This window comes from Dendrobates tinctorius, unplaced genomic scaffold, assembly GCF_039654945.1.
Source record: "Dendrobates tinctorius isolate UK_male_01 unplaced genomic scaffold, ASM3965494v1 ptg000083l, whole genome shotgun sequence".
NCBI classification, from domain to species: Eukaryota; Metazoa; Chordata; class Amphibia; order Anura; family Dendrobatidae; genus Dendrobates; species Dendrobates tinctorius.
Window position 1 is genome coordinate 36,727,698 of NW_027361751.1, and position 9,352 is coordinate 36,737,049.

At 40.5% G+C, this 9,352-nt stretch overlaps 1 long non-coding RNA gene across 1 annotated transcript; it reads right to left on the reverse strand.

The window, feature by feature from the left end:
- Positions 1–4,068: 4,068 nt before the first annotated feature.
- On the reverse strand, positions 4,069–9,066 carry LOC141097242 (uncharacterized). The gene is made up of 3 exons (XR_012233901.1): positions 8,973–9,066; positions 8,723–8,779; positions 4,069–4,216 (listed from the first exon to the last, which is right to left on the reverse strand). It is a non-coding gene; the product is annotated as an uncharacterized lncRNA (long non-coding RNA).
- Positions 9,067–9,352: the final 286 nt, after the last annotated feature.

Here is a 9,352-nt window from a genome sequence, read left to right on the forward strand (position 1 = left end):
TTTTTGCCAGAGGTGTGTGTGTGTGTGTGTGTATATATATATATATATATATATATATATATATATATATATATATATATATATAAATCATGCTCTTTGCACCTCTCTTCCTTCTTGTGTTCAATACTTTTTCCCTGTGTCATTTCTCATTACTACAGATCTTAATCTATCGACATCTATGGTTTGATTTTTTTTTGTCTGTGTGGATTGGACGGGTTCTTGCCGACCTCTGGTGAGAATTTTATGTCAATAGCACCTTTAGAAATATATTTACTTATAAAATTGGTAACGTGTTCATTATTTACCTCACCCGCTGTATATGCCACTGAAAGGGCCTACAATTGGTAAGTGAGCATAATGGAGTGACCTGATTTGATTGATCATATTTTCTTTTACATTATGTGGACGGACGGATGTGTGTGTAGTTGATAGAAGTGAATTCTAGTTGAATTTTTCAAAAATCCAAATTCTCCAGACTATGGATTTTTTTTGCAACTTGTTCAGATAACCAGCTTGCCACCATTTTTCAGAACTGCAGGGTTACGGTAAAAGGTTAAAAATAATACTCACCTTACCGCTCACATCTCCGGCCACCTCCGCCGCATGCTGTCCCTCGTATGGGCCTCGATAACTATTCTTATTGGGGGAGCACATTGAATCATCATGCCACTTCACACTAGGCGAAGACTTCTGCACTAGACCAGGATTTCTCTGCTTATGCACATCATAAGGTTGCAATGCAGTGACTTCATGCATCGGGATCTTACAATGCGCTCTCTTGACCAGGACTTCCATCCATTGCAACTTCCCTAATCATTCACATCGCTAGGTTGTGACAGGAAAGGATTTCAGCGAGCACTGGCGGTAAGAAGGGGCCCCGATGACTGAATGGGGGACAACAAGCAGTGGAGGTGGCCAGAGAGGTGAGTGGTGGCGTGAGCATTAGCTGTTTTTTTCCCGCATCTTTCATTTATAATGCTCTGGTGTCTCCCAAGACTCTAGAGCAAAACAAGGGACATGCAATCTGCATAGAACACATTCTTCAAATCAATTTTCCCTGTAAAATTGTTTTGCCATATTTGAATCTTGTCAGATCCTATCATCTCTAGTTTGCATCACTTATTGGCGGAAGAGCTGGCGTTTGGAAGCACTTTGAGAAGAGGACAAGTCGCGGGATGTAGTTTGATACCTTGGGCACTGAGACTTTTATTTAAATGTTTATTTCGACATATTCTACCTATCTAAATATTGCACAGATATGGATAACCCTTTATGGCAGCGGTTTTCAATAATACAAATATCATATTTTCTCACCGTTCCCTGTTGAAATAAACTGCTTCCATAAAACTGCCACTGACTCTCCTGATAGGACAGAATCCCGAGCCCATGATAAGGCCATTTACAAAGAAGCGCTGTGGAATCTGCAGGTGCAGACTTCTGAAAATGCAAGCAGACAAATGAAATTATACAGTAAATTTTAGTTTCAGAAGCTTCTTATAATAATAGCCGGGTACAGCAGAAGCTGACAGCCATAAATTATAGCCTAGCACTTGGAAGAAATGGCAGTTTGAATGCGAACAATCTTCCAGCATGGGGTCACCAGAGTGAGTATCCTTGCATTACCCCGAAATTGCTAACATCATTAAATAGTAAGAACATGGGAAACACAATCAGGACAAACAAGCTCGAATTCAGGAAGAATTTCGTCAGTGATTGTTCAGAAAGCAAATACTAAGGCTATGTGCCCACATTGCAGAAATGCTGCGGAATTGTCAGCAGCATTTCCGCAACTCCAAGCCGCGGGTAAAACGCATGCGGAATTCACATGCATTTTCCTGCAAAACACTAGCGTTTAGCAAGCGTTTCTAGCTTGCAAAATGCTAGCGCTTTTCCAAATGATTTGAAGCATCGCTTGGAAAAGTGATTGACAGGTTGGTCACACTTGTCAATCATAGTGCTTGACAAGTGTGACCAACTTTTTACTACTGATACTGCCTATGCAGCATCAATAGTAAAAGATAGAATGTTAAAAATAAAAAAAATAAAAAATATGGATATACTCACCACCTGGTGGTCCCCGATCTCCTCAGCGGCGCTGCCAGTCCTCACGGCGCTGCCGGTAAGTTCCGTTCCAAGGTGTGCTTTGCGAGAATAACCTCTGTGATGTCGCGGTCACATGACCGCTACGTCATCAGAGGCCATTCTAGCAAAGCACGATTGGGAACAGAACTTGCTGGCAGTGCTGCTGAGGGCTCCGGGGGTCAACAGAGGGTAAGAATATCCCTAATTTTTATTTTAATTCTATGTTTTACAGGAATATGGTACCCAGGACATGGAGGAGAGTCTCCTCTCCTCTAAACCCTGGGTACCATTCTTTCATGAAGAACTCACTATACGCATGGTGGGCATAGCCACATGCGTAAAGTGAGCGTTTCAATGCAATCCTATGGCGGCGGAATTGCCGCGATTACGCAAAATTAATGACTTGCTGCGGATTTTTCCGCTATGCGATTCCGCAGCGGAAAAATCCTCAGCATTGGCACAGCAACTGCGGAATCACATGCATGGGATGCATTTTGTTAGCGTTTTTTAAGCATTTCCACAGCGGCAATAATGCAGCGGAAATGCTTAAAAAACGCAATATGGGCACACAGCCTAACTCTTCTCTAATATCACAATTACTGGATGCCCACAAATAGACAGCTCCTGACAGAGTATTGCTAAATCATGCTTCTTTAAATGCTGGCAATATTCAGGATATTTTGAATCAACAGGAAAAGCAAAGATGGCCCCTTCTGTGCAGAGTATATAAAAGAAGTTGTACTCTGTCATGCTAAAGCATGTAGACATGGAATATATGAAATATGAATAGCAATACTGCTCTGGATAATAATAAAAAAATTGAGATGCTTAGCACATAATTTGGCCAATTCATGCATGTCCAGCAACCAACAACAAGGTGGGCTCATGCTGCAGGGACCCTACATATCTAGTGTGAATACCTCTCTTAGGCTAAAGTCTGAATTCCTGGGTAAATGTGGATACCTCTCTCAATAGCCTGTATATATGGGTAGGTATGATCCTGCTGTAATTAAAACCACTACCTGTAGAAGGGCGGAGTGCTCAGTCAGAGAGCTAACATAAAAATAACAAGACTGACTGGCACTTCCAAGCTAATGTGAACAGGTGCATACTAGGAGCTGCCACCTCCATATACAATATACAAAAGAAGGTATCCACATTTACCCAGGAAATTCAGACTTCAGCCTAAGGGAACCGTCACATTTAGCGATGCTCCAGCGATCCCAACAACGATACGACCCGGTCAGGATCGCTGGTGCATCGCTAAATGGTCGCTAGTGAGCTGCCAAACAGGGAGATCTCACCAGCGACATAGCAGGGGTCGGGGGTCATTACTTTCAGATGCAATGAAGATGTCCACGCGTCGCTCGTCGGCGCCAGCAGGAAGCGGCCGACGAGAAATGGTCCAGGCGTTCTCGCGCGATCAGCGATAGACAGCGGGGGAGCCGGTCGGAGGTAAGTATCACACATAGCGATATCGCTAGCAATATCGCTATAACGTCACAAAATCGGTGACGCTTTAGCGATATCGCTAGCGATCTCACTTAGTGTGACGGGCCCTTAAGAGAGGTATTCACACTAGATACTAGGATCCTAGCAGTGTGAGACCACCTTGTCGTTGGTTGCTGGGCATGCATGAATTGGCCAAATTATGTGATAAGCGTCTCAATTTTTCCTTATTATCCAGAGCAGTATTGCTATTCATATTTCATATATTCTATGTCTACATGCTTTAGTACGACAGAGTGCAACTTGTTTTGCATATTTATATACATTTTAGTCCATTAAATTTTCAGAAAACACATTCCATTTCTAACTACAGAACCATGCCTCCCTCATTAAAGGGAATCTGTCACCCCTTTTTTCAAATATGAGCTGCCAGCACCGACATCAGGGGCTTATCTACAGCATTCTGTAATGCTGTAGATAAGCCCCCAATGTAACCTGAAAATAAGAAAAAAGAGTTAGATTATAGTCACCGGGGGGCGGTCCGGTCCAATGGGTGTCGTGGTCCAGTCCGGCGCCTCCCATCTTCATACGATGCCGTCCTCTTCTTTCCTTCTTCTTTCCTTCCTGTTGTGGCTCCAGCGCAGGCGCCGGACGTCAACATGGCTTTAGCACCAATTTTTAAATTCTATAAGGGGTAATAAGGGAAAATTGAGTCCATAATATGTTATGCAATTTTTAGTGAAAGTGTCAGTAGTAGTACCCGATATGTGGTTGTACACTACTGTTTGAGCTCACAGCGGGGATCGAAAGGGAGGGAGCGCTACTTGGAACAGTTTAATAGTAATTTCAGAAATATGCTACAGTATGTAGCTCACACTTTACTGATTAAAGGGTTTGTCCTCTATTTGGATAACCCCTTCTCAATCTGAGTGTTTAACCGTGATCAAATAAAAACACTTATGCACACCTCCGGAGATGGTGCCACTCCAGCAGTGTTAGCACTTACTCTCCTGGGGATCACGTGAGGTTGTTACGTCATGGGAGCCATGGTCCCAATTAACACTGGCATCGCTGTCCCCGCCTTTAGATATATAAGTAAATAAAAGGAAGTGAGGATTGCAGCTAGCTACTGGCTTCCTGTTAATTACTTATACATCTGAAGGCGGAGACAGTGACACCAATGTTAATTGTGCAAAGGGCTCATGTGTCATAACAACCTTATGTGAGCCCTGTAAATGCGAAATGCGAGTGTGGATTCCACAGACTCACGGACTCACGGTCACGCAAGGACTCACAGACCCGCTACCACCAGCATCATATTTGTTTCCTCTTCTGACAAGTACGCCGCTGTGACAATATGTGTGCATTGTGCCACAACATAATGACCTCATGGAAGCTTGTTAATCAGTAGAGGTATTGGGGATGTCACTGATAATAAGAGGTTCACAGTGCTCTGATCCAGTGACCACTGAGTAAGGAGGCGGCCAATGGACAATGGTTCTGTGAATCTTTTTGCTCTTCTTTAACACTTAGTTATACAAGAATAAAACTAAATACAACAAAAAAAAATTGGTCAACTTTTACCAATAAACTATAAATTGAATTTTTTATCATTTTACCAAATGTTTTGGAATCTAGCAAATCTCAAACCAGGAAAATGGCAGCCAATCATCAACCATTTTGCTATCTTCTTTATAGGGCCAGGAAGCAGTTAACTGTTAAACATTTGCTCATGTTACCTGTCCTAGACCTGTCCCTCACCACACCACATCGGCACCCCGTTCATCTGTTTCTTGGTTTCATGTAGTCCCAAAGGGGTGGAACGTCATTTGGTAAGGGGCGGGCTTATGACAAGTGAGTATACAATGTCTATTATTTTTTAAACCCTACATTGTTTATACTTTGGCATCTGGAGAGAAATCAGAGAATAATAAATGTCGTTTTGGGGCAATTCCTATTTAGACCGACTTTATTCAGTCTAATTAGCATCTGCCAGCCAAATCGAATTAATCTATGAATTTAGGAAAGTTAGCTCATCTCTAATTAAAATCTTATGATATATATTGAACTATAGCACAAAAACCTTATTTCCTGCAATGCCTGTGGATGGATATAGATCGAACAATTCCTTAAAGTTTCTTGGTTCCCACGTATAGTCAAATCATCATCATCATCAAATTCAGGAGAAGCGCCCTCTATTTACTTCTCACTGCCCCCCTAGACAGAGGATTTGCCAGGCTACCCCATGAAATCCTCAGCAGATTAGACTGGGCTCATACATTATTAGCTCATTCTTCTCACCTCCCACATGAAAGTAAAAGGATCATTTCCATCATAACAGTCATGCTTCTCAGCCATGGAGTAATCAACGCCTACGTTTTCAATTGCTGGATTCATTTTTCTTTAGTGTTATGCACAAGTGTTCTCACGATTATTATCTTCCGGTGTCCATGACGAGATGATGCGCCAAGTGAGGAATTTTCATAGATGCCTCATTCATATTGAATTCAGCGAGGAGGATGTTTATAGTATTTTCTGCACATTGTTTAAAGAGCTTACATAGGTCCTTACTTGTTTTACATCAATCAGAAATCAAATGCTTTGTTATGCATCACACAATTATACATCTCATAGATTAACCCACTCATTACTTGGATATTGTATATACTACAAAAGCATAAATAAAGCTATGATACAATGAAAAAATATTCTAAGAAAGTTCCAGACAAAAGCATAAGGGAATTTAAGGGAATCTATCACCAGGCTTTATTTTTACCCCATCTGAAAGCAAAACTGAAAAGGATGAAATGGAGTATAAGCATGCAAAATAGAAAAATGTTAACATTGGTCATTATACAAGCAAAATTTGGCAATTTCTTTTCTTTCTTTGCACTATTTGCAGAGCCTTTATGAGTGTAGAAGTACCACAACTACAGTTTCTTAATATTTGAATGAGACAGGATAAAACTAAGGAAAGAAAAAGCGCAATAGGGTCTTATCTGGGTGGAAGATGGAATAAACTCAAATGGAATCTACTCACCTTTCCCAGAGCGGATAAAAGCATGTAAATCAATGTCAGCCTGCTGCACGCCCGAGGTTCACAACCGTAACCGCCAATATAGCTCCTTTTGGATAAAATATTTAGGCTTACTGTGCGCTGCTGAGACCAGGATAAAGTCACCACATGAGAAACTTTTTAACTCTTTATTCCCAACGCGTTTCAAAGTGAAAAAACACTTCTTCAGGGGATGACATATTTGCAGACACTGTGTTTGGGGGTACTCAACTTCAATTTTGGTTTACTTAACTCCTTCATGACATGCGCCGTACATGTGTCCCTCCCTTTGATGTGGGCTCTGGCGCTGAGCCCACATATTTCCCAGCACATTTAAGCTGTTGTGAACAGTTGACATGTGCCTGCAACAGCCGTGGATGGAATCATGATCCACCCACGGCTGTTAACCAGTTAAATGCCGCTGTCAATCTCAAACTGTTGTGGAATTCCACTTTTTTGCAATTATACTGCACTTGGAATTTTTTTCCCATTTTCGAGTACACAAAATGGTAAAACCAATGGTGTCGTTCAAACGTACAACTCGTCACACAAAAAACAAGCCCTCACATGTCCATATTTATGGAAAAATAAAAAAATTATGGCTGTGGGAAGAAGGGGAGTGAAAAACAGAAACTCAAAAATGAAAAATGGCTGCGGCGTGAAGGGGTTAAAGTACTATTTTTTAAAAATCCTTTTTCACTTTTGCCTTGTTTGCAAGTCATAATACGGGAAATAATGTTTCTTAACTTTTTTTTCCTGTAAACTCCAATTTCTCATCAGTTTTGAATGTTTAATTATCACTTCTTAAAGTGGAAAAAAATTGTGACACTATTGTCCTCAGGAGCGACCTTGGAGTCAGAAATGCTTCTAGAGGACTTTCCCATGCTGTTCTCCTTCTATTCTGCACTTTTTCCATCCATTTCAACATTTTCACTGCTCCCCAGGAGCAGATTTCTTATTGACTCCCATTATACTCTTTAATAAAAATGAGCACCCAAGCATTAGGAATTGTTTGATTCGAGTAACAAGCTTCCTAGTGTTTTAATGCTTGCTCATCCCTACACATGACCCATTTGAAACATATGTCTGTCAGATAAATGACTATCCTGAAGTGATGATCTGTGAAAGATTCTTAAAGGAAATCTGTCAACAGGATTCCATCCAAAACCTATTTATAGGTGCATAAAGCTCTTTCCAAGATAAGTCCATCAGTACCTTTATATGGCCAGTCCATTCCTCCTTTACTGAGAAATCAGCGTTTGAATTGATGAACAAATGAGGATGTAGATCTGAAGCCTCTGTCACTCCAGCTCTATTCCCTGCCCAGCAGCTCCTCCTCCTAACTGACTGACAGCCTCTGTGCTGTGAGATTTCAGACACAGGAGACATCAGTAAAGCAGGAAGGGGCAGGGCTTGGGTGCAATAGAGCTGGAGTGACAGAGGCTTCAGATCTACAATTGCCCTATAGCCCCATTTAAATATCAATTTAAATTCTGATTTCTCAGTAGCAGATTAACAAGCTGGCCATGTAAAGATATTGCTGGATTTGTCTTTGAATGAGATACATGCACATATCAATAGTTTAGGAGGTAAAATCCTGCTGACAGATTTCCTTTAAGGTCATTTCAACATAGCAGATGGGAGAATTTTTAGGAAATAAGTTAGCATGGATACTAACTCCGAGACACCAATGTCAGGTGACAAAAGCCTATTTTCAACTGTTTATGCACAGAATGGCATTTTATATGAATTTTATTCTGATTCTCCTCAATCTCATATGTGTTTTTTATTGATTCCTTATAAATATTTATTAGTGTTTGTTAGGCACCGGATCAAGGCCAGAGACACCCATCAGACCTGACTGTCCTATAGGCGAGAATAATAAAAGCTATTTTTTGTTTTATGCACATTTTGGACTTATAGACGGCATTCTAGAATGCTATCACATAGGGCTTACAGGTGCTGGTGACAGATTTCCGTTAAATCAAATCAGAGAAAGCCTCCTCACTCTGAAGATATGGAAAAAGGATAAAACCAAAAATACACTCTACTTTACATCTATAGCTGCCCATGAAGGGACTAATATGATAAGTAACATAATATAACCACATAAAATACAGGTTTCTCAATACATACCAACATGTGTAACGTGTAGTAAAATGTGTCCTCTGAGCTGTATCAAAATTTATTTGTCTGGAAAAAAAAAATGTCATGTGTAATTAGCTACATAATGACGGCAACTAAGGGACTTGCATTCAGACTGCTATATTAAAATTTTATGTACATTGGGGCTTTTCTAGCACAACTACACTGCAATTAAAATGACATTCAAGTACATGCAAGAGAGCACTTTTATGTCTATATTTATAGATGGCTTGTTTATTACCGTGTATCCTCCGAAAAGGCAGATGTTGATTTATCAAACCGACCTAAAAAAGAATAAAGTCTCCAGTAGACGTCTTGTGTTCACTTGTCTGGCATTTTCTCACATCTCCACTTAAAAAAACAAATGAACAGTTATGTTTCTCTAAGTCTTCAGCTGAGTTGTCTCATGATGATTCTTTGATGTTCCTCAAAACAAAATGATGTAATTTCTCCAGAATAACAATGACTTAACTGTCAAGAGAAGGAATTATGTAGCAAGAGAGAGATGCCATGCAAAGCTGTGAATATAATATTGTTGAAAAAGTCTACAAAAACAGAGATCTCAAAATCTCACTGATGGTCAGGTTCCGGATCTCACACAATGGCATCTGTAGTGGAGAC